Source organism: Haemaphysalis longicornis, unplaced genomic scaffold, assembly GCF_048455015.1.
Source record: "Haemaphysalis longicornis isolate Haplotype H1 unplaced genomic scaffold, Haemaphysalis longicornis Haplotype H1 scaffold_36, whole genome shotgun sequence".
NCBI lineage: Eukaryota > Metazoa > Arthropoda > Arachnida > Ixodida > Ixodidae > Haemaphysalis > Haemaphysalis longicornis.
Genome location: NW_027526353.1, coordinates 1250792 through 1271079, shown reverse-complemented (window position 1 = coordinate 1271079; position 20288 = coordinate 1250792). Strand labels below are relative to the sequence as shown.

The window sequence follows — 20288 nt, the reverse complement described above, 5'->3', positions numbered from 1 at the left end:
CCGTAAAAATTACTAATAGCTATACATGATACATAGCATTTTAAACTAGCTTTTACTGGTGACCTATCTTCAACGACGTTTAAAAAAATGTAGAATCGGAGTTTTTTAACACTTGCGCAATATTTGGTTTATCATAACTCGTAAATTCACAAAGACAAACTACCCTCTCTTGTAAAATATTAGAATGTTGTGTTTGCCACCCACACGGATAAACTTTTAAGCCTTATGAATCTGCAGGGATTAGTGATCAGGTGATCCTGGCCGCTTTGTATCAGGCACAAAAAACAGGACAGATAAAAACAAAGATAAAGTTACGTTTGTATGACAGAGGCAAATACGATGCTAGCAATGACTGACTAACCAATTTCTGCTCTGCATTCCTTTTGAGTTCTCATACTCGTTCGGGTAAAGAAAGCTGGTCCCTTTTCAATTTTAGAATAGAGCCACTAATTGAAAAGCATGTTCCTACAATCGCAACAGTTCAACGACTGTCATCCCTCTGGTTTAATGTTACACTACAACACCGCGACAACAAAAAGCAAATACTTTATCTGATTGCAAAAGGGAATAATTGATACCATGCGTGGGTCAATTACCCTACAGGAGAAAAAGATTTGGAAGCAGTCGCTGCTAATACAAAGCGCGATTTCTACTCAACAATCTCGCGTTAAATGATTCGGAATAATCCCCGCCAATTTTGGAAAACAATTAATCCTTAGCCCCGATGGCCCGCATCACTATGTGACGAATAGAACCTCCCTATACCCGACCATATCGTTGCTCAGACGCTGAATACTACCTTTTGTTCAAATTTCGCTGATGAATCAAACCGTGTTCCCCTTTTTCCCATACCTTAACCATACCGTTATGCCGCACTTAACGTTTGAGCCTAGTGGTATTATGAAAATCATCGAGTCTATCGAACTAACCTCATCTTCTGTTTTTGCACTAAAGCCACAAAAAACCGCGTGAGTGTCATTTTGTCAGGAATATTTCAGCAAGCACTGTCATCTTGAGTGCCACCATCAGATTGGAAAGTTGGTAAGATTGCTGCAGTTGCAAAAAAGGGTTCATCGTCATTCCTTACTAACTATCAACTTATATCTGTCATTGGTTCTAAACTAATGGAGCACATCATTTACACGCACGTGGTTAAATTCTTGACCAGCAATCATTTCTCTTACTCGAAACAACTCGCCTTTTTAAAAGAAATATCATGCTACACACAGTTAGCACAACTTTGTTACGATATCTGTTCTAGTGTTGATATTATAGTACTTGTAGATGTCCTCTTGATATCAAAAAAGCTTGCGACAAAGTTCCTCATAGGCGTCTGTTCAGAAAACTTTCGTGCCTAAACCTTAGCCCCTTCTTCTTAAATGGTTGAAAACCGTCTTATCTTACGACCATCAATTCATGCATTCTAGGCACCTTTTCCTCGCCTATGTCACCCGTGGTTTCGGAAGTGCCACAGGGCACTGTTCTTGGCCGTCTTCTTATCCTAATTGATATTACTAAACCTGCCATCTAACATTCTCTTTAACGTAAGGCTTTTTTCCAGTGATTGTTTTATTGACTTCGTTTTATTAGGGAACATGATGCCCATAAGTTTCAGTCAGATTTTACTCTCTTTACGAAATGGTGCGTGAAATGGCGACTGACCATAAATGTGCACAAAACATCGCTCATTTCTTTCCATCGCCACCAGACATACCCATTACATAATACTTCCTGGTTAGGTCAGCTGTAATATCTGTTCATTCATAAAAGTACTTCGAAATTATTTTTTATCAAAACCTGTCATGGCCTGTTCCCATTACACCTAAAATAAACGTCCTCGGCTACTTACGGGGTACCCAAAACTCGCTGCAGTCGCTGTTAAAATGCTAGATTATACAACGCCTGTGCGAACCAAACGGGAGCAGGCATGCCCAGTTTGGGACCCTCACAATCTAACCTTTCATCATGCATTGAATCAGTCCAAAATCGTGCCGCCCGGTTTTTTTGACTGATCATACCACACCAGCGTGGCTGACCTGAAATCTCAATCTAACCTACCAAATATTGCAACAAGACGCAAAACTACCCGTATATGTCTGTACCACAAATTATATCACTCATCTCTTGGTAACTCTGTCATTACGCATGCTCACCGCCACTCGGGCCGTATCAATCACACTAACGCAGCTTTCCTGCCGCCTGTCCACACTCCTGCCCATCTTCTTTATATTCAAACATCCATAGACTGGAACGACCCGCCACTTAGGCCAGGAACTACTTCGGAGGCATCGCAATCGTTTAAGTGATATTTCTGGATAAGGCAATTTGTTAAAGCAGCGGTAACCTAACAGATATGTTATAAATTTTAAAAAATTTGTATTCTTTCTTCTTTTAGATATTTCAATTTTTTAGTACTCAAGCCAAACAAAATAAACTCTACTGGAGCATTTGTATTTTATTCTGCCGAACGTTTGGGCAACAAGTCTTTTTGATTAACAATGACAGAAATAAATACTGTTAAACAATTGGGAGGAACGATTTATTTATTATGGAGCAGGCTTTCTCACATTTATCAATTTCAAGAAACCTGCCTTCGCCGAAGAACCATGTATTCCTCTGCGGATCAGATTGAGCAAATTTCTAGAAAACTCCCAGTACACTACCCTACATTCATTTGTTGTAATATGCGCAGCTTATCAAAACACTACGAGCGCATCATCTCTTGACACATTTCTGAGCTCTGTGTGCTGTGCAATCGGTTTTAAATGCAGAACATTTCAGTACCTCCCGATGTCACCCGCGTTGACGTCCATAGTCCACACCATCGTTGTCCCTACTATAAAAAAAAATACTATCCGGCGCCCGGTTACGATCCCTCGACCCTGCGGGCGGAACGCAATGTGCATGGTGCTCCACCCACTGCGCCACAAAGCCGACATAGAATGGCACGCTACGAACGCGCCTTATATCGTTGACTCATTCAAACTACTGCAGATGAGCGCTCTCTCGTCAGCAGTTGCCACCAGTGCAACAACATTAACGTAACGCAAACCACTGAACGTCGTGCGCCCCCGGAAATGCTGCGCATTTAATCGTGCCCCTCGCGAGAGGGATGTTTCACTGCGTCTTCTCTCGGTCGCGGGACCCGTGGCGCCATCTGGTGGAGGCGCGGCAAAACTCGTAGCACTTTTAAAAGATGCGGAGCCAGCCAGCTGTGTGTGCGCGTGCCGCACTTGTAAAAATGGTGAGTGCATTGGATGTCCACAGAGCAAAGAATTCGTACAAGTAAGCCGTTGCAGTCAGTCAGTCAGTCAGTCAGTCAGTCAGTTAGTTAGTTAGTTAATTGGTTTTTTGTATCATTTTTGTTGTAGAAACTTGGTGAATTTTTGGTGGGTGGGTGCGTCACGACAATTTTGCTGTATGAACAGTGCGTATAAATTCAGAACTATGGTGCCAAAAAGGTATTGGAAGCGTAGACCTATAATTTGTGACCAAGGCAAGTTTAGCTTGTCAGTTTCTATGCGCTTTGGTGCTGTAAAATATAATGCACGCTTTCTTAATACCTAAAAGCCGGTTCAACAGCGGCACCCTTATCGAAATTTCACACTCACGAGCTATTCTTACGGCAATATACCCCAGTGAATGGACTATGCGGTGGTAAACACCATTTCCACAGGAATACAAAAATGCGAATAATAGCATACTGCTGGTAGTCGTCATCATCATCGTCATGCGCATGTTTGTGTCCACTGCAGGAAATCCTCTCCCAAAGAGTTCCAGCCACGCCTATCGAGGGCCAGATGAGTTCATGTTTTTCCACCAAATTTTCGTGGATCATCTGGCCAACGCGTTCCTGGTGGTAGTACTTTAAAATTATCTGCCGTGAAACTGCGTAAACTGCTAGAAACCCGAAACTCATGCGCTGCGAGCAAGTAATAACTTAGGAGCTCCTTGATAATGACCTTTACAAATTGTGGTAGCGGTTCTACCGAGTGCTCCGTGCAGATCATTTCAATTCCCATTTTATGCCTCCAATGCGGACTGTGCATTTTTGGCACTGGCCGAATAAACTGTGTTGATTTTGTCAATAAATTCTCAATACTGGAACAACAAACATTGCATCAATTCACCCCTTTTTATACCCTAAACCCCATCCCTATTTCTGAAACTTGCCCAATACCGCTGGTAATACCAAACCTACATGAAGTTATATCTGAATTTCACCTTAGAGGAAATGATCTCCATTGCGGTACAGCCAAGTTATCTGCTACGCATTACCTCACAGGCACCGCGGAGAGCATTTCTTCCATGTTGATAACGTACATCCTGTTCAGATAGAATTTAGCTGTTTCCGGTTCAAAACACCGTGGAGGCATCACTATATCGGCTCATATCACCATCTTCTGCAGAATGTGAGGAATTAAAAAACATTCCGAGTAGTCGAAACCCCTAAGATAAAGCGCAAATAGTGTCGAGGAATACAGCATTGTCATCAGTGAGGCATTGATCCTCTTCTCAAATATGTAACCAACTTTCGGGATTCTGGCCCGGACTCTCATTCTTCACTCAACGCGACGCACGCCGGTTGGCTTTCCAACTTATTGACACTGTCTTGAATTTTATAAGCAATTTCTTGTCTTTTGGGACTTCGGGTTTATAAACAAAAACCTTATTCTGCGAAAAGATAGAGGTGTACTTTACCTTAACAAAACTTTCGAAAAAAAACTGTGATATGTTAATACCTACGTGCGTATATAACATCTGAGATAAGCGAATTTATTGACATGCCGTCCATACGTAAATATATTGTCAAGACGATAATATGGTAACGCGCAAATGGGTCCGACGATTTATCATTATCCGCCGCATGTGGGGTCAATGCGCGCGGGGTGATCTTTAATGTCAAGCCTAGTGTAACCGCCTTCGCGAAGAATCGCTCGATCTTGTGAGCTTGTCACGTCGTTTTCGTACGAGCCAGCTACATTCTTATGAGGGAATGATGACGAACAAGAGAACGCTCACCTGCATTACACCTACGCCTTTGCCTATTCTGCGGAACATGGTAAGGCCTTCGTCACCAATAGCATACGTACTCCTCCAATGAAAGTTTGCAAAGGCCGCTTTGCGTTATCACCCAAACGTCCAAAAGAAGCAAAGAAAATGGCACCATGCAGCGTAATTAGGTACCAGAGGAGACATTTTTGCTTGGAGACAGCCGACCGCTCTCCTTTCGTTCCGTGACACGCTACCGGCACCTGTTTTCTTCTCGTTTGGACTGTAGGGAAAACGACACCAGAAATTTCGATACCACAACCTGCAATGTCTCAACTACGACTGTAAGCGTGCGCTTCCTTGTAACAATTCCTCCCTCACTAGCTTTCTTGCGGCCGTGCTTTGTTATTTCATTTTACAGACGCAGATGTTAGGCCTAAAAGCACGTCTGCTTTGCTGCATTTGACGTATACATGGTTACATTTGTGAAGTTTTAGAAATATTTCCATAGCCAGTGTAAATAACCACTAGATAGAATGAATAAACGGGTAAAATGCAAACTCATACGAGGGAAAGAAAATCTGCCCTCTTACGCATTATGGGCGACGTTATTGAAGAGATGCGGTCATTTTTTGTTTTTTGTTTGTACCCGGTATCGTCTTCAGGAGAATTAAACTATAGAAGAAAAGAAAGCACGCATTTGTTGACCTAGGTTGGTTGCCAGGGGATGCCAAAGTAGGTATTTAATGGGAAGTGCAACCAGGAGTTTATTTGTGGGGTAGGAACGGTTCATAAAAAAAAGGTATTTGGGAGAGCCTGAAAGAGGGAAAAAACAACAGTTATGCAAAATTGCGCGAAAGAACTTTACAAGAGAAAACCCGGAAAACTGCCCATTGAAGACAGCACAAACGAAAAAAAATGTACGTTTTCCTGAACGAACTGAACATAACGGAGAAGATGACAATTTATTTAGTTGATCTCTTAGATTTGTGAATGACGTTGACCGTCAATTTAAAAGCAGTGTTCAAAATGGCGTTACTTTGTGCTGCGGGCCCCTGCAAAAGCTATATCGGTATCTCTCATTTTACCCATAGTCCAGCACGATAAGGTTAAGAATATTTGTCACTTATGGCGACCGAACCCATTTGCTCAAGGCGATGCAGCACCTAGGACGATTTAAAGTTGGAGGGCAATATTTCATTTGAGTAATTTAGTAAGTGACGTTAACCGAGTTGGTCGTTACATCATCGCGAACCAGGATACACTACATGGCGACTAAAGCACGTCATTTTATTTCATCAGATTCCTAATGCCCCTTGCATGTTTTGCGTTCATTTAAGTATAACAAGTTGTATGGGGGGAATCCCATCAAAGTCGCGTTTCCGCAATACTTCCAATTTCGCATATTGAGTGGTGTAACAATTGTTTTCGTCGTCTGGTCACCATGTCGCTGGAGAAATGAGATTGCCGAAGTAGGGCCTACATTGACTGCAGAACACGGTATTGCCGACTTCCCGATAACGTTGTTGTGCACATTGCAACTCAACTCCAGAATCCTTGTTTTGACGCCGGCGTAGGTTTTGCGACACGGCAATTTTTCCTTGACTACTTACTTTGGGTAAACCCGAAATTGCGGATTGTGCTTAGTGACACTCTTAGCAGGTTTATGTACACCCAGGAGGAGAAATTTACGGATGACGAAAGCAGCAAATTTGAGTTATTTCGCTGCCACGCGGCAGCCCGGAGTACTAAATGCGGTTGTTTTAGCTCAGTATTTACGACATCTTGCATGAAATGGACAGTTTGTTGGGCTTTTATAGGAGAGAAATAACCTAAAACTGCTATTTCGATGGTGGGTAAACTTTTTATGGTTCTCGTACGTGTGGTCGCACAGTAATTTTAATTTTTGTGTATTCTCTGGTATTTTCCTTGCTGCTGTTCCGAACGAAAGCTTTATTCAGCTCTCTGACGATTGGCCTCGCCAGTGACATCCCCACGAATACCGGAATTCCGGCGCTTTGCATTCATATTATTTGCGTGTGAACAATATCTCACATTGTGTATTGACGTGAACTTCTCAGGGTATTTGCAAGCACATCTTCGCTGTCGCTTTTCTAATAAGTTTCCAGTGTCAGCAAAAGAGCAAGAACCGTTTTAAAGCGTAATTACAACTGTCTGAGATAAAGTTTACCGGAAAGAGATTCCTTAGGTGTAGCAGCATGAAGCAATTTTTTGTGGTTACTCCTATGCCAACATAAACGGATCAAACACTTCCGGAACACCTTCAGTAGCTATTGTGCGCGCATGGGAACGGGAACATCAAGGGAGTCCAGATCACCAAACAAATGGTGCATTATGAACAAAGTAAATTTGTATCCCAACTTATTAAACACTTTCCTTTCTAGACTGTGCAACAACACGTCAGTGGGCGCATGGGCTGTACGAGACACGGCTAGTTTGAAGGTACCAATTACAATTCTACGTAGCGAACGTCGACAGCAAAAGAGACAAACAGACAGCACAATGAAACACCTTTAACCAGACATTTGCCTCAATTTGAAATACTTCATCCCTTTGTAGGTTATACTATGTTCACACTACCGCCGTGACTGCCCCATCTTGAGCTATGGACGTCAAAAACCGGAGTTTCACGCAGTTAGGTTGGATGACACGACAAATGGTGTTATCGTTTATATATATTACGACATTTGCGACAACATTCTGATCCCGGCCTTACATTCACTTCCCGCACGTAAATGAACCTGCGAAAAGGTACGCACCATGAGGTGACCTTGACACCAGATGACGATTGATAATATTGAAGCAATGCAAATAGCAAAACTGGGCACTCATGCATTAACACGCTTGCGACTGTATTATCCTTTAAACACCCTATTATTAAAACAGGCGCTTCACGTAACCTTGCAATCTCCTGAAAAGTTCAGAAGATTGTGATGCGGCACTTGGTGAAATCACTGCTCATTTTAAAGCTTTTTGTGGTCGTAATAAATTGCGTTGGTTGGTTGTGTTGGTTTGTCGGCTGGTCATTTCTCCACGGTCGAATATGGCTTAAAGTGAACGTTAGTAATGTGAGCGTAACTTTCCACGGTGTGTTTTTCCCTCGATGTTGTTGACCATAAATTTGCAAATAGTCCAATCCTGCTCAGTTCCCACAAGTCTCGAAATATTCAGGTGTAGCAGTGGGAGCAAAAAATTGGCCTCCCTTTTTCCGCATTTGTCTAAAAAACACCGAAATACTCTCGAACTGCGTGATATTGGGAAAGAACGGAAAACAGCACGCATGCGTTGTGTCAGCAGCCTTTTCAATGCCTGCTGCGGCACTGTAGGCTCTAAACTGGGCTCCGCAACCACACCTAGAAAGAGTTTTAAACGTTCCCTTTCGCTACAAACGTACTCCACCGCCCACCCCCCCTCAAAAAAAATTGTATGATTGAAGCTATTATTCTGCATCCTAAACTTTTATAATTAGGGATCATCCCCGAAGAAATTATGAACGAAGTTTTGAAAAAAAAAATGGCATGCAACTTATCTCTGGGGTTACATAAAATTTAAGGGGCCATCTAGAAAACCTGAAATTTGTTCAGTTTGAAGGGATTAGCCTTTTCTATCGCAGACAGCCCTATTAATCCCCATAACCCCGTTACCTAAACCAACACCGCACGACACTGATAATCTATTATTTTCTTTCGAGACAGCTTCATTAGCGTTGCTTCAGGGGGAGGTGCATGTAACGCAACTATACACGTAATAAAGAAAATCTTGGGATCGTGCTAACGACGTGTTACCCTTTAAAGGATACCATCAAGCGGAACACATAGTGTACGATCACAAAGTCATGTCTTTGCCGGCGGTTTTTCTTTACGGGTGCCAGTTGCGAATACCATATTCAGTGAAGTCATAGATACCTGGTGAGAAAGTTGCTGGAGGGTAGCAACCGCTTTACCTATGTGTTAATTTTGTGTAAATAATTAGTTAAAATTTTGTAATAAATTGTGATTCGCTTTTCTGGTAGAAGGAAATATTCTTAACCTACCGCTTTCTATTCCCGTGGATGGCATTTAGGGAGGCGTCTTTCTGAAAAAAAAAATGCTCAGAATTGCGGAACAACAGTTTTGAAAAATGTCTTTTTAAAAGCGTTCATGTGAATGGCTTTCCCAAAAAGGCGTGCTTAATGATTCCTAACGTGTAATGCCGACCAGTTGACATTTACCTTCCCTACAAGCGTGCTTACCCTTAATACTTACTTGTATTGCGAACGATAACATCTTCCCACGGCTTACCAACTCCATCCACGGCAATCTTACAAGGTTATTTGTTACTCCGATTAACCTGAAACCTGTGTCTTCATTTGGTGCCGACTTTTCTCCAGGTGTTTGACACTTCACATACTATCTTCAATACTGGAAGGATTGCTCTCAGGTAAACAAAAAGCGGAGTAGTTAGACCACATATATTTGGCGAGAAGACTACGCTTGGGGCTTAACATATAGACAGACGAAAAATAGTTCACAATTTATGTCAACTACGTGATTTATATTTCTTTGGCGCAATCTGTATGCCGACTATACTTATTCTTGTTTCAATCGATCTATTCAGATTAGTGCCAAACGCAATTTTCACACGTTGTTCGACCAACTAGCCCGACTCAATGCGGTGGTTACTTTCGCCGTGAGTATAATCAAGAGAATATGTTTAACTCTTCAGTGAAATTTCACAGCCAATAACACCTCAATATAGCACCACCCTCTTGGTGATGAATTATCAGCATGGGTTCTGTTCGCAGATCCTACTCATTTTCGCTAAACCCGGAATAGCAGTGCACACCTTAGATCTTTTCTATTAAAAATAAAACGTCACAGAACAAGCAGTGAGAGAATTGTCCTCACCACCAGTTATTGGTTTGTATTACGTACATGCTCATTTGGATAGGGATTTTTTATTAAAGCTATTTAGGTTGAACGAAGAGGATTAAGATTAAATCAGGGAAAGAATTTCTGAGAGAACCGGCCATAAAGCAGGCCTTTTGTATCAATGCTTCAAAAACTGTTAAAAGACGCTCACTATTTTCCGCACATCACCGGCGAGGAGAAACAACAAAATGCGGTTTTGATTTTTTGAGTGAAGCCCCGGCTCTGCTTACACTTTCGTTTTACATTGAAGTTGTACACGTCCGTGATTTAGACATCATCGCGTCGACGGAGGAAATCAGAAAGCGTTTAACCTCTCGCCCCATTAACAGAAAGCGCAGTGGTTTGGAGAAAGTGATAGCAGCAAAATCTTAGCCCTTTTGCCTTTAAAAATGTAAAGTTTTACTGCACCTTATCTGAGAGGACGAACTATCGCTTGAGAATCTTCGGCTTCATTCCGCTATCTGCGTGTTCATTGCGCAGATAACGCTCGTTCACGTTGGGAGTGGGCCGCCGCGTCTTTGTTTTGCCTGTAGTGCTATCGAGGAGGCAAAGGTTGCTGATAGTGGCCAGGCCTATCAACGGCTGCAGGATCCGCGTAAGCGTCTTCCTGCCTCCAGCGCACCCTTGACCGCTGAGTAAGACCTGCATATAGTTGCGGAATTTAAATATTACATGACAGCTTCTTTGGCAGTCCTTCTTGACGGAGTGAGTTACAGATAAACGTTTTACCAATCTAATTCCGGTTTCCTCATTTTAGTCTGCCACGGTAATCATTTTAACAACTGTACGAAGAACACAACACTATCTACACGGTGGACCACCACGGAGCATTAGGCGACAAATTGTTGCCTGCTCACACAATATTTTATTACAATCCTTAGCGGCAAAACAAACAATTTTTTATGTAGTGCTAGAACAAGATAAATTGGGATTCTATAACATCGATAGCACCCATCGTTATTGATGCCCCTGCTTCCGTATTGTCTCGATGTCTGATAGGTTATTTCTTTTTTTTTCATCATACCAGTTACCAATTTGTTATCCAGTATTTCGGAGGTTTTCTCTCTCTCCTATTCATGACGTTCAAAGTAACGCATACTACGTCCACCAGTGTTTTGTTGTAGCACCGTTCCCGCTATACATTTCTGCGCTGCCTAACGCGCAACATATAACTCCTTCCCCCTCGCCGTGGTCGTAAATTCCTGGCATAAGTTACACCCACATAGGTGCAACGGCCATTTATCTTGAGTTCTTATTAGATCCGCCTGACCTTGCTCCCGCACCGCTTTGTTTGTCCTATGCTCAACTTCGTTCTCGGCTTTCTCATCCCGCTCTTTCGGGAGGATGTTCTGCATTGTTTGCTCTTTCACCCAGCTGCTGCAGGCCCCACTTGCTTGGCTTTCTGCCTATCCACCGATGGCATCCGCGCAATTCGAATGACTGTGGATCCCCTCCTTGCAGGTCATCTATAATAACAAAGTAGAGAAAGGGGCGAAACAAGCTTAGGCTATAGAACACACGTGAAAGACAGACAGTGGTGACCCACCGCAGCAGAGGAAGAGGCTGGTCACTTGCCAGTTTGGCTCTGAAACTAGACATTATTTCTGGTGTGGCTTCTGCATCACGTTTTATAATCTCTTACACACAATGGCCTGTCCCTCAGTCTGCACCAAACGTGACTGTTTTTTATGTTTCTAGGCATTTGTGCCCTTTGCGTCGTGTCTCTCGTGCTGCTGCGCTATTTGGAGCTTCTACACCTCCTGGCATTGTTTTTTGTCAGGTGCGTGTTTTTAAGTCCATAATGTATTAGTATACTACCCTGGAAACTCCGCAGTAATTTCTTCGCATGAATTCGTTTCTATGTTTTGGTCTGAAGGGTAGAGAGAGAGAGAGAGAGTGAATGTTTATTGAAAAAGGAGAAGTGGTCGGCCTGAGAAATTGATCTTGGGCCTGCTACTTCCGTCTGGGGGGAGGGTACTGGGGACAGAAAGAGAAAGGAATTATTATGGAAGGTATGGGGAATGACAATGGAAGCGACACATGAACTATGTACAAGCAGTCAACCAGTAAACGTCTTATGTATAACAGGGCACTGAATCAGATGACTACAGTTCACTTTTAAGCACTCGACTATCATCCATTAAAAAATAACTGCTCAGACATTACTTCGCAGTCTGTTCAATTTTGTCGCAACCTAGAGGCGAGAATCCAAAGAGGAGTCACCAAGAAATGTAAGCAGGGCTTTAACGGCTAGGCTTTGCTTCCTGTTGTCAGCCTCGTGCCCAAAATCTTTTGTTCGGACAGAGAGCGAGTGTCCAAGCGTAGTAAAGCTGTCTCAAGGTTCATTCGCTCACTAGAGTACTTTGGACAAGCACTAAGCAAATGTTCGGTAGTCTCAGGACAACCGCGCAGAAGGCAGTCTGGGCTGTCCTCTCGTCCGGTTGTGTGAAGATACTTCCGAGTCAATGCTACTGCAAGATGCAGCGTGTGTAGCAATGTCTCTTGACTTCGGCGAAGACGATGAGCATGACTGACCCAGAACTTCCGCTCTGGATCGAGCTTGTGAAGGCGTTCATGTCGATTCTGCGGGTCCGCCGAATGCAAGGCTGCAGCATGTTTACGCGCTCCGTAGAGCATCGCGTTAGCATCCTGCCTTGTGATCAGTATAGACAGGAGAGTTCCATTGCGGTGTGCCTGGTGTGCTTCTGCATCCGCCAGCTCATTTCCAGCGATGCCACAGTGACTTGATATCCATTTAAACACCACCGTGTGGCCCTTTCCATTCAACTCTTTAAACAGGATGGCGACATCAGTGGTCAGCTGATCGTACGCGCCTCGCTTCATTTAGTACCTTAGTACCTGCAGCGCTGGTTTGCAGTCGCAAAAGATAATCCACTGCTGTGGCCTTTCACAAGAAATAGTGCGGAGCGCTTCGCGTAAACCGACCAGTTCTGCTGCGGTAGATGACGTCCTGTAAGCAATCTTGAAACGTTTGGTCACGTCCTTCCCAGGCATAACCACTGCCGCTGCCGACGAAGACGCCGTGACCGAGCCGTAAACAAAAACGTGCGACGCCTTTCCGTACATTTCACTGATGTAAAATAGTGAAAGTTGTCTTAGGACCGATGACGCCATGTGGGATTTTTTGCCGATTCCAGGAATCGACAACCGCACCTGTAGATCAGGTACAACCCATAGAGGCACTTGTGATATCTTGGCGACTGCGATGCAGCGAACGTGGTGATGCCCTGTGAGGAAAGCAAGTAGATAGAATTCTTTACAGATTGCGGCACGCATTGGCGGGTGCATGTTTCGTATTATGTGGATACAGGGGATGGGGATATAGGACACTTAAGTTGTTGTGCTGCTGGTAATGGCGTTTTCTTAATGCGATGGGTGCCAAAGGCCATTCGGTCTCTTTTCGATAAGCTACCGGGATTTATGTTTTCGGATAGAAAGGGGCGGGCTACGAAGAACGGATTTGGGGTGTGATTGGGTGCTGTTGTGCTTCACAAAAAGACTTTACCAGGTGGCTTACTTTAAGATAAAAACCTCTGATCTCAGCGAGAATGCACTGTTTTAATCTAAACAAACGACAAAAAATGGCCTTTGGTAACGAATAATGTTTCGTTTTTTTCCTACAATATTTTGCTTCTGGAATGTTTAAACTGGCCACATTGTCAATCAATAGCACATTCAGGTCCGGCCTTAAAAGAAACAGAAATAGGTTTGTCGTAGGTCTCAGCAAAATGCAGATAATTTCTGGGCCAAGCACAAAGATCTGTATAAGTTGGTTACTGTAACCGGCATGTTTTATAGGCTCGCATAAATTGACTAACCGTTGGTTTTGTTTTTACCGTTTGCAGTACCTAAAAAGTCAGAGCCACCTTTAAAAGAAAGGGATGGTTGATACTCGACGCATATCCCCCGTAAACAGAGCCACTGTCTTAGCCGAAATCCAAACTGTTTCGACCGTGTCACACTTTCATAACAGGCAGCTCGAAGTGTCACCGCATAGACGCAATCGCATTCAAATCGCGCAGTGGTGCAGACGTAGGCTTCGTAACGCGAGGTACCCAGGTTTGATTTTGACTACGAGGAACGCTTTTTTTTCAGGCGCTTGATACGCCTCGCTTATAATCATCATCGTCATATGGAACGAGTTGTTTTCTGTTTACGTTCCTGCAGAGCGTTTTGTGGACGGGCCCCATTGCACTTTGTATATATGTCATACTCACAAATAAATGTGGTTACTATCATGGAGCGTGTCGCGCCGTATTCTGTTACTCCTTCTCATAGAACACAAATTAGCTTGAGTTGGAGACTTTTGGCTGAAATACGTCTTTGAAATTCCTCACGGCTGGAGGCTTACTACCACGTTCAGTAGTATTATGGCCGAAAATCTACCAGTCTACTCAGGTGGCCAAGAGCCGCCTTAAGTAGGCGCCTTTACCCCGGCTGTACCTCCCTCATACCGGGGTATCTGGCTTTGAATAGAACGCTGATACTAATAAGACTACGAAAAACACGTGTATCATTATTCTCACACCCCCTCCCTCCACAAGCATACGCCTCCTTACAAAATGGCTATCAGATCGTGTCCTTTGTCGTGTGAGCTCTAGCGCCACCGAATTATTGTTGCCGATGGGAACTTGTGGCCTCACGAATGGCTAAGTGGTGCTTCCCGCCTTACGAATCTCGCTGTGAACATTGTGGAACCAGCCTAGACTAAATTCGACGCACTGAAACGTCTCCTCTGAGTCACCGACCTTCGAGCGAACGGAGTACGCAAGCGAACCAGCGCGATGCCTAAATGCAATGACCGTAAAATGACAGTGGCTCGTTCAAAACAATGCGGTTGCGCCTCTGCGAGCCGGTTCACGGTAGGGATCGGACGTTTTTTTATTGTAACCAACATTTTCGGTGTCCTGTGGCACTTGTAGTGTCGAAATAAACCAAGTGCATTTTCTGCGTCACTGTGCTGGCGATTTTCCTCCTGTCCAGCGAGCGTTGTGCGTGAGAAAAGGCGGCAAGCCCGAAATGTCATTCGGCTGGCCGAAATATGCAAAAGCTATCCGGTCATAAAAAAAAAAACCTTCGCTTCAGTTTTCCGTGTTCGAGTCCTCAGCAAAGTGAAGACTCCCCATACACTGAACATCGATCGAGTAAATAGGATACTAAGGCTAGTAAGTGTTTTTGTTGCACTGAATTTGTGGTTCGTCGTTTGCAGGAGAAACTGAACTTGGCATAGCGAGCACCTCAGAGGTGATTTTCTAAAGAAGTAGGAGCGGTGCCCATCGCGAAAGCTACATGATGGATGACCGCCACGCGCACCTGCTGGTTTCTATGCTTCACTTGGGAAGATGAAGGCCGAGACGCGGACGGGGGGGGGGGGGGGCGGCAGAGGGGGCGGTGACAAAGGAACGGCGGGGGCAAATTGAACCAGCAGCTCCCATTCGCGGCAACACTCTTGTAGGGTCGACGGACGTCTGTTTCGTTTGGGAGGGCTGGAAATTCTGTTCCTTTAGCTGACGCTTAAGAACAGCGAGCACTATCTATTCGCAACTTTAAGGGGTGGGGGGAGCGGGGAAAGTGCGGGTGGTAAAGTCTTAGGCCAACACCGGTTGGGAAGGGAGAAACCCTTAGGTTTTTTGCCCTTTCCACTTGTGCTACGTCAGCTAATGGGGCGGATGGATAGGATGGCTGACGAGCTATGCGGAAGCGATCACCCCACCTGTCACACCTGTCACTGCGACGTCGCAGCATCATACGTTAAGCAGCAAGGTGGCCCTACTGCCCCACAGATTCGGCATTCCCCGGCGTATCTTTTTCGGCGTCCATCTCTTTGCCGCCAAGTCTTTCTTTTTCTGTCTGCTCCTGTGAGTGTTTTCATGTCTGCGAATTTCGGCAATGTCAAACGAAGTACGTTGAGATGCTATACAAGTGCTGTATACCGCGATGGCGCTGCAACTATACTGGGGACACGAAGGTACAGATGTTCAAGTTCACGAGAGAGGAAAGACCGAGGAATGCATGAATACGCGTGGTGACACGAGACAACCTCTGTGTAACGGAGAATTCCAGGGTAAGCTTTGTTTCGTTTTGGTATAGAATTGCTGTTTCAGTGCAAGAGGATAGACGTGCACGTGTAAGTGCTCACAAACCGCACTTTTGTATGTCAAGCATCGATTAGTTTGGTTATTGGAGCTAATTTCTTTTCTTGGTATGCGAACTTCAGTTCGTTATTCAGGATATTATCCGCGTAGCCACACATATAGAACAGGCTACTGGCACCATTATCACAGTGCTGCTAACTGATGTGCACCTTCGCCAGGACGCTGTACCTTCGATGTGCCAAAACTATCTGGGCTACATGTCTAGGGGAGCTACGAAGAAGGTAGACCCTGACTACACTCAGGCGCACTTGGAGGATGCTACCCTGCAGAAAGCCATCGCTGAATCAAAGGGTGCGTTTGACAATTATCCAGGACAGTTCATCGAACGACGTGTTATCAAACACCATTTCAGCATAGCATGCCCCTTTCATCGAAGCTATTACGCCGAACGCCGTTTTATCGAATCGACGAGGCCCGTTTGATCGAAGCGCACACACCTGTCCGTGGTGCACTACTGGCTGTGTAGAAAGTATTCTATGTTGTTTTGAGTCGTTTGATGTTCTTGCTGAAGGCGGTTGAGGAAACAGGTGACATTGGGGTGCCCACAACTTTCAGGAAGCGGCTGTGCCAGATCTCCATGGCATTATTTCCCATTGCTGCACTGCAGCTATCAAAGGCTGGGCAGACCACAACTGTTGAGGATTGTGGCGGCATCCGAATCACAACGCCGCCCTGCAGGTGACCTGCTTTGTCCACGATGTAATTCTTCTCAATCCACGAAGGTAGCTGCGAAGCAGCCGGGGTGAAGTCATCCGCCTAATTTCTAGATTGCCCTGGAGCACTTCAATCCTAGTGCTGTCTGGAACATTGTTGTATTCTTTCAAAACTTTCAAATCACGCGCTGCTCAGTGCTCAATCCCCGTCATACAGAGTTACCACGCGTCCCCTGCTTGGTCTGTAACGCTTGCACTTCCAGTAAGAGTTCTGCATAACTTTCTTGTCGCAAACGTACCCGTTGCCATCCAAGCAGATATTCGGTTTTCCACGGATTGTCGTAGTGAACTCTATAGCGCGTATGCTAACGGTTTGGGGTAAAACATCACCAAACACGTGCAAAGTTGCAGATCACATGATCCCAGCGCAGCGCCCCCTAGCCGCAACAAATGCAATTTCTCCTGACAAGCATACGCACATCCGGACAACGCGCATGTTTGGGAGCACCATACATGAGTCTTGTAGAGTCTTATCTATTAAGCGTTACTGCTTTGCTGTGACCTAGCTTGCGCAACGTTTCCACTCCTATTGTAGCTAACTTTTATAGGACAGAATCACTATTCCATGAAACGACATTAGATGAAACGTCTTCGATAAAACGGCGGTTGATGAGACACTATTCCATTAAACAGCCTTCGACGAAACGCGTTTGATGAAGTGGCCGGAACCAGTTTGACAGAACTCGCGAGGAATATAAAGCCAATTGCTTAAGCGAACTAGCCCGCCGCATGAGGAGCCAGGAGATGAAGTTCTGCACATAATCGTCTTCTGGTTATTCGCATCCTCAAAGATAAAGCGCCCTGGCTCAAATACTCTGTTTGGGTCAATGAGATTAGCGTGACGGTACATGTAATGAAAACGGCCGTAAAAAAGCTAGACGCAGATATGTGCGTTCCCAAAACTGCCAACAATAAGCGAGACATCGTGCAACTCCTCCAAAGCATCGGAAAGTTGGACGGGGCCTGAAGGGGCATATGGTAGTTCATCGAACACTGTTTAAAATAAAGCCGTTTCCTCGATGTGACGTCAGCCGTTTTATCAAATGCTCTTCAGAAGCTGTGGTCACGGCGGCTATTGCTGCTGGAAAGGTTTAAGTTTTTTTAGTCATAAAAAGATTCATAAATCATGAAAGGCTTCATTGTTTGATTCACGTGAAAGAACCCCTCATTATTCAGGCACAAGCCTTTGTCGCTGACACGTCTCTTGCCGAATATGCGTAGGATTGAATGAGTTGAAGTTGCTCCAGGGGGGGGGGGGGGGGCAGACGATTCCGAATACTGTAGTTTTTTGTTACTTCCTTTGTCTTGGTTTTCTGATTACAAAAAGTATTTGATCGCCCAAATTGTTAGAAGACACATTTTCTGAACCCACTAAAATGCACCAATCAACTTGTAACAATCAAAGAAATGTAGCAATCAATGTAGCAAACAATATGAGATGTTTGTGTAACCACATTGTACAAGAACAAAAACATGTGTGATATCGCTGTAATTGTTTTACTGATGGCACTTAGCATCAAACAGACATTTACTGGCATATTTCTCGGGCCTCTTTTTGGCTAGCACAGCCTTCCCCTACTTAGAGGATTATTGCCTACGCAAAAGTGCTTTCAGCCGTTTGTCCGTAGCTTTTTGCTCGTGTTGAAGGCGGCTGAGGAACCGCATAACGCCGTGGTGTGAGATTCCTTTGTCCCGCTAACTGCTAAACGGATAAGAAGGGGGGCCGACCTTGACGAAGCGCGGATCACCGGTCCACTGGGCAACTGGCATGGCTTTCTCATTACGTAACGTTTTCAAACTGGCATCGCAGGTCTTAGACTGCGAAGAGAAAGTCCTTCTTCAGCTCGTCTAACTCCTGCCAGCGAGCAAGATTCCAGCCACGCGCGAAGTAGCTCTAGTCAAATTACGTTCCATCGAATTCTATGTTGTGGCAGGAAGGCCAAAGCGCGGAATTGTCAGATGGAGGTCAAAAAATTATCATCGCGTGCAGAGGCTGTAACACCTATGTATATGACAGCATCTAGCGAAATCTTCAGAGCGTATCCACTTACCAATGTGCTTGATCACATGCTTCAACAAAGCAAATCAGCATTTTTTCCCGCAATAATGTGGTCATATCGAAATAATCAGAAGGAAGATCTAAGCTTGCAAAAATAATATTGTGACTTGGTTCTGTCTGTGCGCGCTTAAGGCTCTTCTGAATTGTGTACGACCCAATTCGAATAAATGTTCTCGATGAAATGTTCTGCCAAACGGCAGTCGATGAAACGGCTTCTATGAAGAAGCGTTCAATTTTACGGTGCTCGGTGAATTGCCTACAAACCGTCCAACCCGTCCAACTCAGTCGCTGAAATTTGCGAGGCAGTGTGTTTACGGCTCGATCAGTTGTCGACGTCCCAAGAAGAAGATAGCGACGACTGCATTCGTTTTCTGAAAGAGCAGGTCACTTTATACCTAGCAAGAACACAAGAGCGAAGACGCTACTCTGCTGATTTCATGGTGTTTTGCTGCCTTCTTTAAACGATATCGCTTCTTACGTATGCTCACATACGCAGCCATGGAAGCATCACCTTGCAACATCCTATGACAATCAGGTCAGTGTGCTCGTCGTATAACATGAGCCCTCAACGTAGAACATCGCCGTGAAACATTTCTAGTTACATGCGAGGATAATTTCTGACTTCAAAGTCGACCAGCGATTTCTGACCGTAATGGTAGACAAAATTCCCATAAAACCCCAGTTTGGTTAAAAAGGCGGTAATGTTACCGGTGTTTCGCTAACCCAAAATGAAGCTGCAAACTGTGCGCTCGTTTTCATGGGGCGCAGTCTCACGTGCAAATTCACAGAAGTTGCGCAGATTGTTCCAGTGCACAGGTTAGACGCTGAGTTCCTCCACAAGACGCTCAAAGATGTGATTTGCGGGCTGGATGAAATTAGGTACCGGGTCCTATACGTCATGAGTGACTACAACTCTGGGAACAGAAAAGCGATGTGCCTTTTCGAATAGTCTCCATCGAATAGAATTGCGTACCAACACCCGTCAGTCCCGCAAAGCCGCTGCTCTTTGTTACTGACACGGCACGCATACTCAAATGCATACGAAATAACTTGATCAACCGGAAGAATGACCAAGTTTGCTTCTACTTCCTTGAGATTCCGAGAGCGCTTAATTAAGCAGTGCGCAAGCAAACTGCTCCCTTTGCGACAACCAGAGACCTTAACAGAAAAGACTGTGACCAAGTGTTGAAACACGGGTGCGGTTTGTCAAGAAAAACCGTCTTCCGTTCCAATATTGAGAGGTAAAGCGTAAAGCTTGCCCTCCTACTTCTTGCTTGCTGCGTTGAGTGATCTTGGACCTAAGCACAACCTCTTCTTTTTTGACGACACGGATATTATGGTTGAAATCGCCCTCAAGTGGTGAGCTGAAAATGTAAAAACTCCATGACAGGGAAAGAAGCTGCACGGTACTTCCAAC

At 44.6% G+C, this 20288-nt stretch overlaps 1 pseudogene; it reads left to right on the top strand.

The window, feature by feature from the left end:
- LOC144177977 (uncharacterized) overlaps positions 1-19458 on the top strand; it is a 59155-nt pseudogene extending 39697 nt beyond the window's left edge.
- The last annotated feature ends 830 nt before the right edge of the window (positions 19459-20288 follow it).